A 17,236-nucleotide genomic window follows, 5' to 3' on the forward strand; every position below is an offset into this window, starting at 1 on the left:
ACAAGCCTTGGTAAGAGGATCAGAATGCTCTGATATATTTCCAAACGAATCTTTTCTTCCTCTCCCTGTTAGAAACAATGGGATTTTTTTCTGATCTTCCCTGGGAGAATCTGATAAAGGTTATAGAGGTAAAACCCACACAAGTGTGGAGTCTCTGCTATGAGGAAGTTCCTGGAGTTTTCAGCCTCTAGAAGTTCATCCCTTACAGTTCAGGTGACCCTACTCCAGCACTGCCTCCTGTGAAGGTTTCAGCAAGTGAGTTTCTGCTCAGGCAAGTTGTGATTTTTTTGTATCTGCCTGTTTCTACGGTTCTTAAGGCAGTTGTTGCCCTCTAACCTCACTTCTCTGACAGATCTGAGAAGGGCTGTTGACTTTTCAGTAATATAGCTCTTCACTTGTTATAAAGACAGCATGGTGACTTTTCCAAGCTCCTTACATGCCACCCCAAGTCCTCCACCAAATGCTTTTAAAATATTTTTCATCCACCGTCACAATAAAAAAAAAAAACTTAATTGCTGAATTTTTATTGATGTTGTGATTATTAGGACAAAGAAATGTAAGTAAAAGGAGTTGGCCACTCTTACTGTGAACTGTTCTTTCTACTTATTAAATCTATTCAATTAAATGTGAATAATTTCCTTAAACGAGGAGCTTCACGTATCTTTTTATATAGTTTTTCTTTTATTTTAGATGTCATTTATTATCATGCACTTTCTGAATATGAATAAAACAACAGTGAAAATCAAGGTTACAAAAATAAAGACATACATACAACAAAGGCTTTTTTATTCTTTCTTATACTTTCTCTTTGCTTTCCTTCTGGTTAGGTGCCATTTTTACTTCTAACCCTGACAATTAATTAATAGAGGGCTTGTTCAAAGCTGTGCTTTCAATAAAGTGGCTTCCTCCTATTAGATTTCTTTAAATACAGTCAATTGTGGCTTCTTTCAGCTATCAATAAATCTTTAAACTGTCTCCTTTCTTTGCTGCTGTTCTCCAACTAATACAGTTAGAGCTACATCATTGACTACCTAAATTGTCCCAGTAATACTAAAAAAGAGAAATCAGTTTTTTGATGTTGTATATGTTACTGGTAATTTCAAGTGCCCTGTTCTGTCAAAGTCGAGATTCCAGCGGCGTTGACTGACTGTTACAGCTACTTCTGTACAACTGAGGTGAAAGAAGTGAAAGAAAAAAAAAAAAAGCCAAAGCTGGTGGTATCATATCACAACCTGCATAAATGGGTTTAAGTACAAAACTAGTTACCCTAGTAGGATTTCTATGTTAAAATGAATAAATAAATGAATGAATAAATAGTAACTCACACATATTTGTGCCCAGAAGGAGAAAAAATTCTTAAAGGGAGTAAAGAAAGCTTTATTTCATATGTAGTCATAATGTTCTTTACATGAGTAATTAAGTCTGAGAATATTGTAGTGAACAATGATAGAAATTAATAGATTCTAAATGAAGCATTTTCCCTTTATTCTCAACAGCTGTTCATTTTTACTTAGTGTGCACATATTTCCCCAAAATGACAAAAGTAAAATTATTCTTCAGGAGATTAATCACACGTGCCTCATTATTTCAAATAAAATGTTCTAAACCTCAGCTTTTTTCTAGATGTTCAATAATCTCTTCACAGCACCCACCTCAGAATGTCGTCAGCGAGGAGTGCAGTGCCACCTACTGGTAGAGAGGGGGATCGCTTTCTATTGTCTCGATTACCTGGGACGTTGGATCCAGTTGTGAAAGTGTAGTAGAGTAAATAAAAGGTATTCTAGAGCATTTTCTTCAATTCAACTCATCATATGGTATGAAGTGTTTAAACTTAGTCCATCGAGAATATGATTTGATGTAAAGTTAACAAAGTATTTTGAGCGTACTTTCAATGGAAAACAAGCACTATATCAAAACAACATGCCTTAATTTCCTATGTTAAAAACCAGAAAATTAATAATTTGTTTTTAAAAATGTACCAGGGTAAAGGACATAACTTTCAAGATTCCAACAAAAATTAGAACTAATATATTCTATTTTTAAGGCGTATTTAAAAATATATTTTGGAGGCTACTCATGCTTGTAAAGATAGGTTACCTAGAGGATTTTCCTATATGCTGAGTCAACATTTTCAGAAGTAAATTTTTACATTATATGGCCATCATTATTTTCCACTGAAATATACTTGTATACACCTTCCTTCATTTTTTCCTCACAGCAGGCAATGAAACACTATATTGCAGATGAGCAAATTGCAGCTCAAAGAAGGTATGATGGTGAAGTGAGTGAATTCAAGTCAGAATTCAGATCCAATATTCTAACTCAAATTTTGATGAATTTTTTACAAAAAAACCCCACTCTTATTTAATTAAATGAATATCGGAGAGTTTTTCTGCATGAGACTAAATATTTTTCTTAAACCTTACTAAGAATTTACATTTTATTCCCCATGCCAAAATATTCAATATATTATTTGATTATAGAAATATGTATTACATAATATATAACCTTACAAAAATGTACTCATTATATTTATTATATAATACCAACTATTATGTTTTATATATATGATTGCTACTAAAACATTTATATAGAGTGATAGCTTAAGTTTCAACATAAATTTTAATTATGATTTTCCTTGCAGCTCCAGGATATTATGCTATAATCAGTGATAATGACAAATACTTCTTTGAATCTTCGAATCTTATTAATATCCTTTTCTAAACTTTGTGGCTAAGATGCCACAAATAAATAAATCAAAACATATATGAGGGATCTACATTCACAGCTTCTTGGTTAAAAATGACTAAATATTATATAGTATCTATAAAATATTCAGAAGATAATCTCTACAGAATGATTTTTGTAAAAAGTCAACATTCTGTCTGTATTATTTCCAGAAGCAACTCTGTTAAGATCTGTGTTCTTGAAATATAACTTCCTGGAATTTCCTATCTTTGAATTAAATTTTTGTTAGTATCTGGTTATACTGCTTACATTTAAGTTAATATTTCATTACTGCTCATGGCTCTGTAATTACATTTTGTTTCTGAATGTTTCTTATTAATTCAATCACTGTTAGCATTCAATATTTGAATATTTTTGATGTGAAGAATATCTAGTTAGAAAATGAAAATACAATACTTGCTTTATATTTATTCTTTTCCAGAGGTCAATGAGAACCTTATAATAATTGCAAATGTTCATCATTATTATTATTTACATGGTAATCAATTAACACATTCTCACTCATTTACAACAAAAGGTTATAAGCTAATTGACAAAGACATAAACAATTTTTCAAGCTCAAAATGTAGGGTTAACTGGAAGGTTCACTGTTTCATGTTTTATTTCTTTTTAACTGGAGTTAAATTTATATTATGAAAACCAAATAATCAGATTGTTTGCTAGTTTTATGACCTCAATGAGGTCTAAAAAAATCCATAGCTCTGTGAAGATGGCAAGTTCAGTGAATTTCTTCATTGCTGTGTATTCATATTCCTGGCACATTAATAGACATGGCCTTGTAAATTTGTTTAGTTCTGATGATCTTTGCCTTATTGCATTAAAATCATTGTGTGTGCAGTTTCACATTACCAAGAAAAGAATAACAAAGCATAGAGTTTTAGGTTTAGAAGGTACCTTGAAAATCATAATTATAATTTTGGAGAAGACTTATAATAATGCAGAAGACTTAAAGGAAACTAAAATCTCTCCCACTACATACACTTTGATATTTTAAGTTAAAATAAAAGAAAAAATTCTTTTAAATGGATGACTTAATTTGCAACAACAACAAAAAATTCCTTAGGATCCCTCAAAGAAAAAGGGGTTTTAATTTATAACAGCAAATGTTTAATCTTTTATTGGGGCTTTCATGGATAGTGAAGATAGGGTTGAAGGGTTACTCTTGGTTACTTAAGTATTCAGTTCTAACACAAGGACAGAAGCTAAAAGCATGGATCTCAGGAGAAAGAAGGTTGTGGGAAATGAGAATACTACCCAAAGCTAGGAATGTAATTGGGCTTTTTTTCAAATTGGTCTAAGAATAATCCATCCAATGGCACATGGGTAAATAAAGTTTTTGTTTGTTTGTTTGTTTTATGATTTCCTGGATTCAGATAAAATATTTTTTAAAGATGTTTAAGGAGCTTAAGTCTTCAACTTAGCAATTTTGAGTCACTTTTATAAGGATTTTAAGATCTATGGAATAACTCATAGAATTTTTATATCTATTGCAATGAATTTATGAATTATTTATGAATGATACTATATTTTTAATATTATTTCCAAATATAAATATGACATTGTTCTTATGTAAGTCTAGTTTTATGGTTTTCAATTAAATTTTGTTATTCTTCATAATGTGTGCATGTTTTAGTAAGATTTGTTCTTAGATTTCTCATAATTTAGTCATCATAATAAGGTGTCATCTTTTTCTTTTTCTTTTTTTTCCTTTTTTCCTTTTTTTTATTGTTAAATCATAGCTGTGTACATTAGTGCAATCGCCTGTACCCATTCTAAGAAGGTGTCATCTTTTTAAACATACAAAATCTCAAAACTGCAGATGTTGGCATGGATGTGGAGAGAAAGCTAGACCTCCCATTTGATCTTGTAATCCCATTGCTGGGCATCTACCTAGAAGGAAAAAAATCCTTTCATCATAAGCACACTTGCACTAGGCTGTTTATTGCACCTCCATTTACAATAGCCAAAATGTGGAAACGGCCTAAATGCCCCCCAACCCAGGAATGGATTAAGAAGTTGTGATATATGTATACCATGGAATACTATTCAACCATTAAAAAAATGGAGACTTTACATGCTTTGTATTAACTTGGATGGAAGTGGAACACATTATTCTTAGTAAAGCATTATAAGAATGGAGAAGCATGAATCCTATGTATTCAATTTTGATATGAGAACAACTAATGATAACTAATGACACAGTGGCGGGGGGGAAGGGGAGAGCAGAGTGAGAGAGAATGAGGGAGGGGTGGGGAAAGGAAGAGCAGAGAGAGGAAAGGAGGGAGGGGGTGGGGCCTCGGTGTGTGCACACCTTTTGGGGGCAAGACACGATTGCAAGAGGGACTTTACCTAACAAATGCAATCAATGTAACCTGGTTTCTTGTGCCCTCAATGAATCCCCAACAATAAAAGAAAAATTAAAGAAAAAAATAATTCATTTTCTGCTCTTCCTGTGGAAGCAACAACAAGAGATTTTGGAAGCATAATTTTTTGGTATCTGGGCAGCTGGTGATCATTGGTCCTGGCACCCCCCAAAAAAAAAAAATGAATTTTTTGTAATTTACTGTTATATCTCATTCACTAATTTTCTCTTCAACCCTATCTATTATGATGTTTTAATCCAACCACTGATACTATTAATTCAAATTATATTTTTAAAAGAATTTACAAAAGTCCAGTTTTAATCATTATAAACAAACTTATTTTTTATAGATAGAGGACATGTCTACCACATTAACATCTAATTATTTAAAATTCATTCAGCTCTCATTTTGACTTCTCTTTTATGTTCTATCTTTAGCTTTTGGTGTATTATTTTTACTGCAAACACATCTTTGGGATTTTATAACCCTTTGAGAATAACACCATGGATGGGGGGACTACTGTGCTAACATCTATCTGAAACTTAATGTGATATACATGCAAACAAGGGCAGGTTCAAGGAATATTATCAAGTCATTTATAAAAGGGAACATATGGAGGAAAATCCCCTATGGGGAAAGCTGGTTTTTTGAGCATGTAATAGTACAGAGAAGGAAAAATAAGTGAACCTGTATGTACAAATATGAATAACTGACAAAAACATAGTGTTGCAAATGATATGTAATCATGATAAGAATGATAAATTTTGAAATGAAAATGGTTTTACATCATGAGAAGAATCAAGAATTCCACCTTACAGTGCGAATAAGGAGGTAAATATAGGAAGTGGAACTTTCGGCAGGGTGTGGGGACTCACACCTAAATCCTAGTACTCTGGGAGGCTGACCTGAGTGGACTGCCTGAGTTCAGGAATTTGAGCCTCTGTCTCAAAAAAAAAAAAAAAAAAAAAAAGGAGCGTTAGCTGCTTGAACTGCTTTCACTCCTTAAAAAGCCAGAGACAAACAATGAAGCATGAAGTGTTGGGGGTGGGGGGTGGGAGAGGAGGAAAGCATTAACGTCTATTTGTGTCAATTCCAGGTGTTGAATTATTTTTTCTGTTATTCTCATGTTTGAAATATTTAATGCTTTAGATTTAAAATATTACAAGAAGAAAAAAGAAGATCTCAAAACAAAATTATCATTTTATAGAAAAGTAGGTGATATCCAGAGAAGGTCAGGACTATGTCTCAGTTTTATATTAAGACAGAGGATAAGTTAAAACTACCCTGTTTCCCTGAAAATAAGACATCCTCCAAAAATAAGACCTAATTACAGGAAAGATAAGACGTCCCCTGAAAATAAGACCTAGCACATCTTTGGGAGCACATCTTAAAATAAGACACTGTCTTATTTTCAGGGAAATAGGGTAGAACCTCGGCCAGGAAAATGGTCCGAGTGTTTTTACAGAATAAAATGCTGTCTATAATATACATTTTCTTAAGGCTCAACTTGCAAATAGAGATGTGTCAGTCACACGTGCCAATGGCTTAAATGTGGTATTCTTTAAACTAGGTTTCATAGAATCCCAAATTTCTGTGGAAGGTCTCGTAACTGACTTTCATTTAAATTTATCTATTTACCAAACAAAACATAAATCTTACATTAAATTCTTGATAATGTTCCCAGAAGTCAAGAACAGGGATGTCTAGTAACTCTCAACGTTATTTCCTGAGGTGCTTAGATCCTCTCACAAAATGTAATAAGTGGCTATAAATCTGCTTCCACTTTTTAAGAAATGAAAGAGGCTGAGAGGAAATAAGTTCAGGGGGAAATTGCTGTGTCTTTGGTAAAAAACCATAGATGATGCTCTAGTTTCACAAGAAGCTAAAGGTGTGGTGGCAGCTTCCAGGTATAGAGCATGAGGCTTGAAGGACCTCGAAGTCACTAATTTATAGAATTCTGAAAAGTCTAAAAGTAGAGTGCCATTGTCCAGTAGAAAGAATGCAAGCCATTATTTAAAATGTTTAGTAGTCAAATTTCTTTTTAAAGGTTGAAAGGTGAAATTTGTTTTAATATCTATATATATTTTACTTAACATATTAAAAATATTATCATTTGAACATGTAATGATTGTTGAGGTATTTTACATTTTTTCATACTAAGCTTATAGGGTCTGATGTGTATTTTTAACTTGTAGACTACATTTGAGGTGCTTGTTTGGGGATAGTAGCCACAATCTTGGACAGCACAGGGCCAGCCTACACAGAAGGAGAGTGTAGAGCTTTCCTGGAAAGGTAAAATGGGGAGACTGCTAACTGAATTACTCCTCTAACAGTGACAAAACAGGTATTTTCCCAAAATTAGATGTGCACGTTGGAGAAAGGAGAGGGTTTGGGGTCTTCCCTATGTAACCAGATGACTTGGGAAGTGTACTGTACCTCATCAGAAACCAAGATAACTAAACATAACCCAAAGAGAAGAAACACTGCTTGGTTGAGGGGAGATGGAGATCTCTGGGGAGGGCAAAAGCTTCCTTTGCAAAGGAATTCTTTCATAATAGAAGAAATGGCAGATGATACCTACCCTTCCCCTGGTTCCTGCTCCAACTCAGGGAGGAGCCAGAATGTCTGTGGAGGGAGTGGAAGAGGAGGTAGATGGAACTGGGGGGAAAAGAGACCTTAACCTCCTATCATGACCACAGCCTTCCAATGTTGAAAAAGGAAAAAGGGAAAAACTTAACATTGGATGAGTTCAAGTTTTGGTTATCACACTGGCTAGGTATTATCAGTTATTAGGCTGAACTAAGATTTTCATGTCAAGATGAAATACTACCTGTTTATTATCTAAAGTGTGTCTGGAGAGGTTATGAGGAAAAACATGTACACAATGTGGGGTTAATGGGGAGTGGTGGGAGAAAAATGAAGTTGATATATTTTACAGTGCCAATTCCACCCTCTTTGATAAACCAATTCTGCCTCTATTAAAATGAGAATAAAAACAAAGAACACACTAGTACACATATATATCATAAAACAAGCACTACCATACTGGAGACACATTAGCTACTTCTCCCAGGAATACGCAGTGTAACTGAGACTATGGTTTCCTCTGCCACCTTTGTTTCAGTGACAAAATTCCTTTACGCTCACACAATTTCACATTTCAGAGAAACAACAGGGTACAATAGACAAGCATCCAACTTTGAAATGAGTCAGAAACTCTAAGCTTTCCATCTGTAGTAGGTCATTTATTTGTTGTGTTTTCTTTGTTGAGTCACTTTCAGGACTTGGTTTAAAAAAACTCTTATGAATTTAGATTCTAATATACATTTAATTATCATGTACACAATCTACATATGTAAATGTAATACATTAATATATAACAATTACTCTAGTAAAATGGTATTATCTTAAGACAAATAATTTTCATAGCATTTGGCATGATACATAGCAATGATTCAGAGCATTAATTATCCAGCAGCACACCGAGGGAAATTGTATTTATTTTTTATTTGCATGACTGAATTTGTTCATTAGTCAGATTTTCTCCAAACACAAAAATACATTCTGAGAATAAACTAAAAGTCATGGCACCTGGTCTAGGTTTACTTTAATTTGGCAACAAGAAATTATGTGGTGTGGGTCTTGTTATGTGAGTTCGTCTCAGTGATATCATGTCATTATTACTTTTTCCCCTTCTATCCTGGGTTTACTTAATAAAATCTGAAAGACTAGCGATCATGGACTGTTAAGCAAGGGCACACAACCAGGAGCATATGGCAAGCAGGGATGAACTGATGTTTTTTGGTATTTGTTGGAAGACAGGTCATGAGAGTAAGAAGAAAATTCGCATACCATTTTAGCAGCTGAAGTACTCTCGCATTTTATATGCATTTTTTATTTTCTAATTATGGATGCAATATGCGCTCATTGTGGACAATTTGGAGAGGAGTGATAGGACAATTAAAATCACCAGTAATCATAATACCTCAAGGTAATCAGTGTTAACATCTGGAGTATTTACTTGTGCTTTATAATTTCTACAAATACCGATACATTCCCAAGGAGAAAATTAGACTCAAATGATTGTTGCAATGCCTTTTTATTTAATTTTCTATACTTTTACTAAATACTATTTTTCTATGTGTTAAAATGCAATTTTTAAGGTTATATAATTTTTGTGTGTGTGTTAAAATCCAACAGCTGGAGATGAAACAGAAAAGCTGACTTAGACTGTAGCTTGGAAGGAAAGGCACTCAGCCCTGTTGCATGAATCGAGGGTGGGGTCTTTTCAACCCAATTTGTGGTTTTCAGGTATAAGCTGGGGTCCCTGAACCAAAACAAGGAGAAAAGCTAATTGGAGATTAGAAAGGCCAGCCTTGGACACTGAAAAATAAGCCTGTAATCTGTTTGATACATGATGTACATATATCTGGGCATATTTAATTCAGTCGTTTAGTCCACCCCAACTGAGAGAGTTGGAGAGTCAGCCCGTGCCTGGTTTCTAATTCAAGAGTAGGTCCATACTCTACACCACCCACAGTAGTGAAACTGTAGTGAAATCCATTTAGAATTTTGTTTAAATGTAGGCTTCTGATATCTTTCTCCATTTAAGGTTAAGTAAATTCACCCACAATTTTCATTAATCTTTTGTGATTTTAAGTTTTAACATTTATCTGTTTAATATGTATAGATATTAATTTTCTATAAAACATTCAATCTTCCCATTGGCCAGAAAAGAAAGTCCTATGATCACCTAAATCAACAAATTCTTAAAAGCATGTAATAAATCTGAAAAAAATTCTACTAGACTGTGAATATTTTTTCTCCTATATGCTGAATTTGGTAGAATAATCTTATACTGTACATAATCTATCCTTTAGCTAATAACAAATAGTCTATAAAAATTCTGAGCAAATAGTATGTATGCCCGTTAATAGAAGAGACTTGCAGATATTCAAAGATCTACTGTGATTTGGTGATTAGTTCGATGCGAGTAATGGGAAGTAGTCTGGCAAACTCTTATGGATAGATCACTTTAGATCAGTTCCACTAGATTTAGCTGCTAGACCAAATATGATGGTGCATTCCATGGGTAAGCTCAGACTACCTAAACACCTGGAGAAAGCCAAGACCTAAGAACAGCTTCCCTTTCAGTCATCTGCATTTATCTTTGTCTTTTGTAAAAGACAGCAGGAGAACCATGCTCATTTGGAAGCAATATAGATCAGGGTATTATCCTTTTTTCTTTGCTTTTTCTTTTTATTAATGAAAAAAATTAATAATGAGGATTATGTATAAGTTTTTGTTCTTTCCTAGAGCTAATTTGGGATTCTTGACCCTCCAAAATACTATTCAGTTTTTATTTAGTTCCCAAAGAAATTATTAATAACTCTTTATACAAGGAGAAAAAGATGTTAATGAACAAGTACAGTCATTTAGGCCCAATACATTCCAGGTGTAACATAAAAATCTAATAGTCCATGGTAGAATGTTTTCTTAAAGAAGGAACACACTAGTTTATTTTCATTTTATTTAATTAATTAATTAAGACTCTGTCTTAGTCACTTGTTGCCCTGAGTAGAGTGCTGTGGCATCCTAGCTACAGCAACCTCAAACTCTTGGGCTTGTATGATCTTCTTGCTTCAGCCTCCTGAGTAGCTGGGACTACAGGCTTGTGCCCCTATGCCCTGCTAGCACTAGATTATTTTTAAAGAACACATTAAAATTCTTAAGCTAGCAGCAGTGTAGATTAAAATAATATCTGAAATTAGCAACTGTTCATATATATTAACATACATATTTTTAAGAAGACTTGGCATATATATATACACACACATATAATGTGTACACTTTTGGTAATAATACACAACTACATATTGACTATAGATTACTGATTGTATATATCACAAATTACTATACAGATAATCGGTACACATATACACTAAAATTTTAGGTCACAAGTTGAATACACTAATAGGCAAATTAACGAAAGTGGCAAATGCTTTCGATTTTATATGAATTCGCAATGGAATGTTATGAATGAATTTTTAAATAAGGAAAATTCGTTTCCACAACTGCTGACATGCTTTTCAGAATTTTTGTTTGACTACTGCCAGCTTGAGTCCCGAGACTGGAATAAGCGCAGAGCCATCTGTTCCAACATGGCTTCTATGACAGTACTCGGCTCACGGAAGCGATTGTTTCTGTTACCTTTAGAATGCAAGATATGCTTCACATTGCAGCATCCCTCGTTAATAAACTGAGCCTAACTTGTATCACCAATATAATTAGATAAAGAGCTTGATAAAATTTCTACGTGTCAGAATAATGTAACCTGTTCAGCTCTAAACTTCCAAAAATGTTTCTTGGTGGTTTGAACTTTTTATGCTATTCCCAAACAATCTTCCCCTTCATTAGGAAATTACTTTTGCGAGTAGAATATTAAGGGTATTTTTAATTATATCTAATACTTAACTGAATGTTTAATTATATTAATTAACTGAATAATGTTTAATTTTATCTAATATTTAAACTGAAAGAAAGTAGGGGAGAAATCATGATACATTGAAGCCCATTTTGTTGTGCCCTGTTGTAATTTATTTAAACAAAATGGTGTGGTGGACACTGCTTTGTGACCAGTCTTTTCAAGATTAGAATGTTTAAAATAAGAAGCTGAATTTGGGCTTGTATTCAGGGTTGTCATGTGGAAAACCACATAAAGAATAGCAGACGGAGGCTGTGAAGTAAACATGATTTTGCTGGCACAATATGGAAGCTCTGGGCTGCAAGAGATCATTTTGATCACAGACTGTGCATATCTGATCTAAATAAATTAACAGTAATGTGAGTTAGTAATGGTGAAGAACTCAGATAACAAGCTAGCAGCCCATTCTATTATGAGTGAATGTTGCAAGTTTTACAGGGTGACAGAGTGTAAAAAGTGTAAAATATAGGTAAAATAGGTCAAGATTTAAATAATTTATGAAATTATAAAAATATAAAAATGATGGGAAGGTAGAATGTTTTAAATTATTGGAAAGATTGGTTTTCCACAGATATAGGTTAAGCATTCAAAATGGTAAATTAAGTATGAGGGGCTTACTTGCTGCGAAAGATATAAACCATATCTATATTTTAAGGCGTTATTATATTAATAGTGAAGATGCATAAGCCTAGCAAAGGAAAAAGTCAGGTCAGACAGAGAGGTGAGAGGGAGATGCTCAGGTTTCCAGGGATAATGGACCACGCAAGTTCCAACAGAAGCTGAGATGTCACGTCAAAGCCAAGAATTCTGTGGTTTTCAGAAGCCAAGGGTCTGTCAGCCAAGAAGTTAATTGAGATGGAAAATAACAAGCTGGTTATAGCATGAGGTATCCAAAATTCCATAAGACAGATCAATCAATATAATGGTAGAGATCTCAAACAATGGGAGGTCACGCTTGACTTGCTTGCTTGTAGCCACAGTGGGTGGACGAGACAATGACTGACACGTCACTGGTGGTTCATAACTGATGAAGAGATAAACACATGAGGAACTGAACTGTCCAGCGGTAGACCGAGTACATAAAGAAGCAGCACACAGCTGGGTAGCCAGTAACGGGGACGAGGGGTCTTGAAGGATGGAAATCAGCTTAGGAGCTCAGAACACATAGTGGTAGCTGGGCAGAGAGGATCTCACCAAACTAGAGCTGGGCATTTGGGAAGGAGGTTAAAAAAATGGTGGTAATGGGAATCCTAGGATGATGGGAGGCCATATAGAGAAAAATGGAGAGGGAAGACTGGGAAATCTGAATCAAAGTCAGTGAGCCCGAGGAAAATCTGAATCCAAATCTTTGATATCTTGGGTAAAACTGTTCTTCTTTATTTCTTCCATTTTTTTTTTTTCAAATAAGGATTAGCTGTTGGTTGCTAGAAGCTACAACCTAAGGTTGGGCGCCTAGTGATTAGGAGAATCCATGCAATGTAAACACAAACCACTCCTTATTTCTGGTCCTTGTCCTAGTCTCAGTGCCTGGAGAGAGAAATGCTGCAGTATGACATGAAGCTGTCTGGAGATCATGAAGGGTATGCACTTCAGACACAGCTGAGGTTCCTCAGGTGTGGACTAGCAGCATCAGTATCCACTGGGTGCTTCTTGGTAATGCAGAGCCACCAGCTCCACCCCAGACAAACTGTATCAGAAATTCTGGGGGTATGAACAATCATCTGAATTTTATTTATTTATTTATTTATTTATTTATTTTTATTGTTGGGGATTCATTGAGGGTACAATAAGCCAGGTTACACTGATTGCAACTGTTAGGTTAAGTCCCTCTTGCAATCATGTCTTGCCCCCATAAAGTGTGAATGATTTAAAAGTTCCCTAGGTGATGCTGATGCTTGTTAGTGTGAGAACCACTGTCTTCTAGGAAAATAGACAGGAGCAACCACTAAGGAGCCAACCTAGGAAAGTAGGAATGAGCGGTTCCAAGAGTTTGAATCGGAGTTTTTTTGATACAATGAGACAGTTTTGGAAACTACTATGAAATCGGTAATGGGATCTTGCATTCAGCCTCTAAAGAGATAAATGTGCCTGTTGGCAAAAGAAGGTTTTCCTTCCTTGGAGGAATATCATGTTTGCAAGTTATGCTGCGCACTTGCTAATGTAAAGAGATTTCTCAGTATAATTGCACACAGTGTTACAGTTAATAAAGGACAAAACAGGTTAGAGAGAAGTATTTCTAAGTTTAAAAAAACTAAAAGGAAGAGCATTTTGCAAAACCATAAAGTACTAAGCCCACAAGCCCCATCTAGTGGCCTCTGTACCAAGAGTTCAGTGATGGTTTCTAAAGAGGTCCACGCCAACTCCAGAACCCCAGAGAGAACTGCAAGCAATTCAGCACGTAGCTGTCTGGACCACGGCAGAGGCATGCCAGGGATGCCTTATGTAAATGGTTTGCAACTTGTCAGAGCCCAGTCCTAAATTAGGACATAACCCAGAAACACAAAAGGAGGAAACATTTATTGAGTTTCATTTCTATGGCAAGCTCTATGTTAGATGCTTTTACGTTTTTAGTAGATATACGGTACGGTAGAGAGAGAAATGTAGATATCGTTACAAGTATAAATAGAGATAAATAAAGACTTACACATACAGTGTGGCTATTAAATCTGGAAACAGGTTAATAAATGTTCCACTAATATTCCCACACATAATAAAATTATCAGGTCAGGCACAGTGGCTCAAACCTGTAATCTCAGCACTTTTAAAGGTCCAAGTGGGAAGATTTCTTGAAGCCAGTAGTTCAAGACCCGTCTGGGCAACACAGTGAAATCCTGTCTCTATAAAAACTTTAAAAATTAGCTGGGCATGGTAGTGTGCAACTTGGGTCCTATCTACTGGGGAGGAAGATTGCCTGAGACCAGATGTTCAAGATTTCAGGGAGCTAGGATTATGCCAGTGCACTCCAGGCATGGTGACAGGGAAAGACCTTATCTCTTGCCACAGTCACACAGGTGTTGTTTGTATGGTACCCTCTGCTGTATCATGTTCATTCTATGACATTGCTATTGTTTTCTTTGTATTCTACATATGATTTTATGATGTTTGAGGAGTAGAACCATTTTATAGATAATCTATTTATCTGCAGGGAGCTCAATAAAGTGAATAATGTTTTTTTGCTCAATAAACACCTGGCTAGATAAATATATATGAAGTAATTGTTCAACTTTTGCTTTCTATTCACACATATACAAATATACATTATTATGACATGAAAATGAATCTTATCTGCAAGGATGAGACTATGCAAAGGTGTCTTAATATTGTCTTCAACATTTTACAAATATCTGTTGACTCATAATAAAAATGATTATTGATTACATCAGAAGTCTTAGTAAGAGGAAATGAACATTTATATAAATTATCGTGACATACCACAGAAAGTGAGAAGTGGCATGTATGTGACAGTGGCCTTTTGGTTTTTGTGAAATAAATGACTTTCTATTGGGGGCAACAAGAAAGACTTTATTTAACTAACTCCTGAAAAAAATACAGTCAAATTTGAATAAGAAAATATGATAGAAGGTATTTCATTAAGAGGAAGAATGAAAGATGCCCCCATGCCCACTGTACTCGTGGCTCGTTGCACATAAACACAAGATACAAGGCAATAAAGCCTGAAGGTTAAGTGGGGTCAGACCCACAGTGTCAGAGTGCTCACGTACAGGATTCCAGCTGGAAGAACTTGAGTCCTACAAAACCCCAGAATCAACACATCTCAGCAGAAAAGGCATTACACTACAAGAAAGGTAGCCAAGAAAATAAATGTAATGACCTTGGGGATAAAGGCAAATCTTTACATGGGTAATCCTACTTTGAAAGAAATCCAGTAATCATTGCTTTTTCAGGGGTCCTCAAACTGTGGCCCGCGGGTCACATGAGGCGGTGTGATTGTATTTGTTCCCATTTTGTTTTTTTACTTCAAAATAAGATATGTGCAGTGTGCATAGGAATTTGTTCATAGTTTTGTTTTTTTTTTTTTTTAAACTATAGTCCAGCCCTCCAACGGTCTGAGGGACAGTGAATTGGCCTCCTGTTTAAAAAGTTTGAGGACACCTGCATGGAGTTTAACTGTATTCACACGTGGTTGACTAATCACAGCACACAGAAGACAAAAGATTTTGCCTTTGGACTGGTTTTCAAATCAGTTCCATCTATGATCTAGAATTAATTTTCACCAAAATAAGCTTTGGTGGTGATACAGATTACATGTAATTGGCATCAAAATTGCTGCAATGACCATTAGCCTGTTTCTAATATTATTAATAAGTATAGCCAAATTAAAATAATTCCTTTTTTTTTTTTTTTTTTTTTTTTTACTTTTCAAAAAAGAAAACTCTAGAACGATTACAGTTGTTTTTTTTTAAACATGGATGAATGGGCAGGAACGGATCTTAACTGCTCGAGGAATGTTTAATAACATAGTATGAAATGCTGAAATTGTAAAAATTAGTTTCGGGTCTCATGGACATTTTGGATTTCAATGGAAATGAAATAGCAGTGAGCAAACCTTTTCGGACAGCATGTAGGGGAGTGTCTCTTTTAAGTAATGTGAAGAACCATCTTTAGATAAAAGGCTCTTTCTTTCTCAGAAAATATTTTCAAGGTGACATGTCAGCTAAATGAAAGGAGCATGAGATGAACAAGGGAGACATAAAATTTATTATGACTATAAAGCACATAGAAAATTTCATACCTCCTGAGAGACAGCCTCCCTTCTTTTTTTACCACCTTATTTTACCCCCTAGAACTCTTTCAAAATTGATTCTGCTTTTCAGATCACTCAAAACTGAATTTAAAGTTTCATCTTAGAGCAAATTCAAAGGTTATGTTTTGTTTGCTGTTTTCTGTACTGTGAACCATCCCATGGTCCTAAAAATCCTTTAAAATTTTTCATTTTGAGACTCTTACTCTGAGGTTTCCTACCTGCCAGTGATTTCTGTGATGTCCTTGAGGATCATCTTTTCATGTACCTTAGGGGAGCTGCACAATACAACTTGATCCCGCTGCTCCAAACTAAAAATTCTTTTCTTCTGATTCCTCCCCACAGTTCCATAAACACGTGTGCTCCTCTTCCATCTACCCATCCATCCATTCTTCCAAATCATTCAGGAAAGTTTACATGCTACCATGTGTCTTAGAGCTGGCAGTATTACTTTTTAACTAGAAATACAAAGAACTAGCCAATCTATTGTGGGTACCAATAAGTGAACCTGCATTAAAAGTCTGGTAAATAGGTTCTATGGTGGTGGGAGGCTTTGGCAACATATGAGAGTGGAAATTCCAAACTGGTAGTACAAGGAAGCTCTTTTAGGAAACTGGATGAATGATGTTGACAACCATTAAGACAAAAGCAGGTTACAGGATGAGGGTAAGAGGGGTGAAGAGCTCACTATGGATGCAGTGAATGAATGTGTGTGTTTGAGTTTCTAAAGAAACATTAGGGTTGGAGACACTGAGGTATCAATTGCCCACCCTTTATTTATTTATTTTTTATTGTTTGGGATTCATTAAGGGTACAAAGAATTAGGTAACACTGATTCATTTGTTAGGCAAAGTCCCCCCTATTACCTACTCTTTAAAG

General features: G+C 35.0%; 1 pseudogene; it reads left to right on the top strand.

The window, feature by feature from the left end:
* Window positions 1–5,116: 5,116 nt before the first annotated feature.
* On the top strand, window positions 5,117–5,280 carry LOC128567117 (uncharacterized; annotated as a pseudogene).
* The last annotated feature ends 11,956 nt before the right edge of the window (window positions 5,281–17,236 follow it).

Source organism: Nycticebus coucang, chromosome 15 (assembly GCF_027406575.1).
Source record: "Nycticebus coucang isolate mNycCou1 chromosome 15, mNycCou1.pri, whole genome shotgun sequence".
Taxonomy (NCBI): Eukaryota; Metazoa; Chordata; class Mammalia; order Primates; family Lorisidae; genus Nycticebus; species Nycticebus coucang.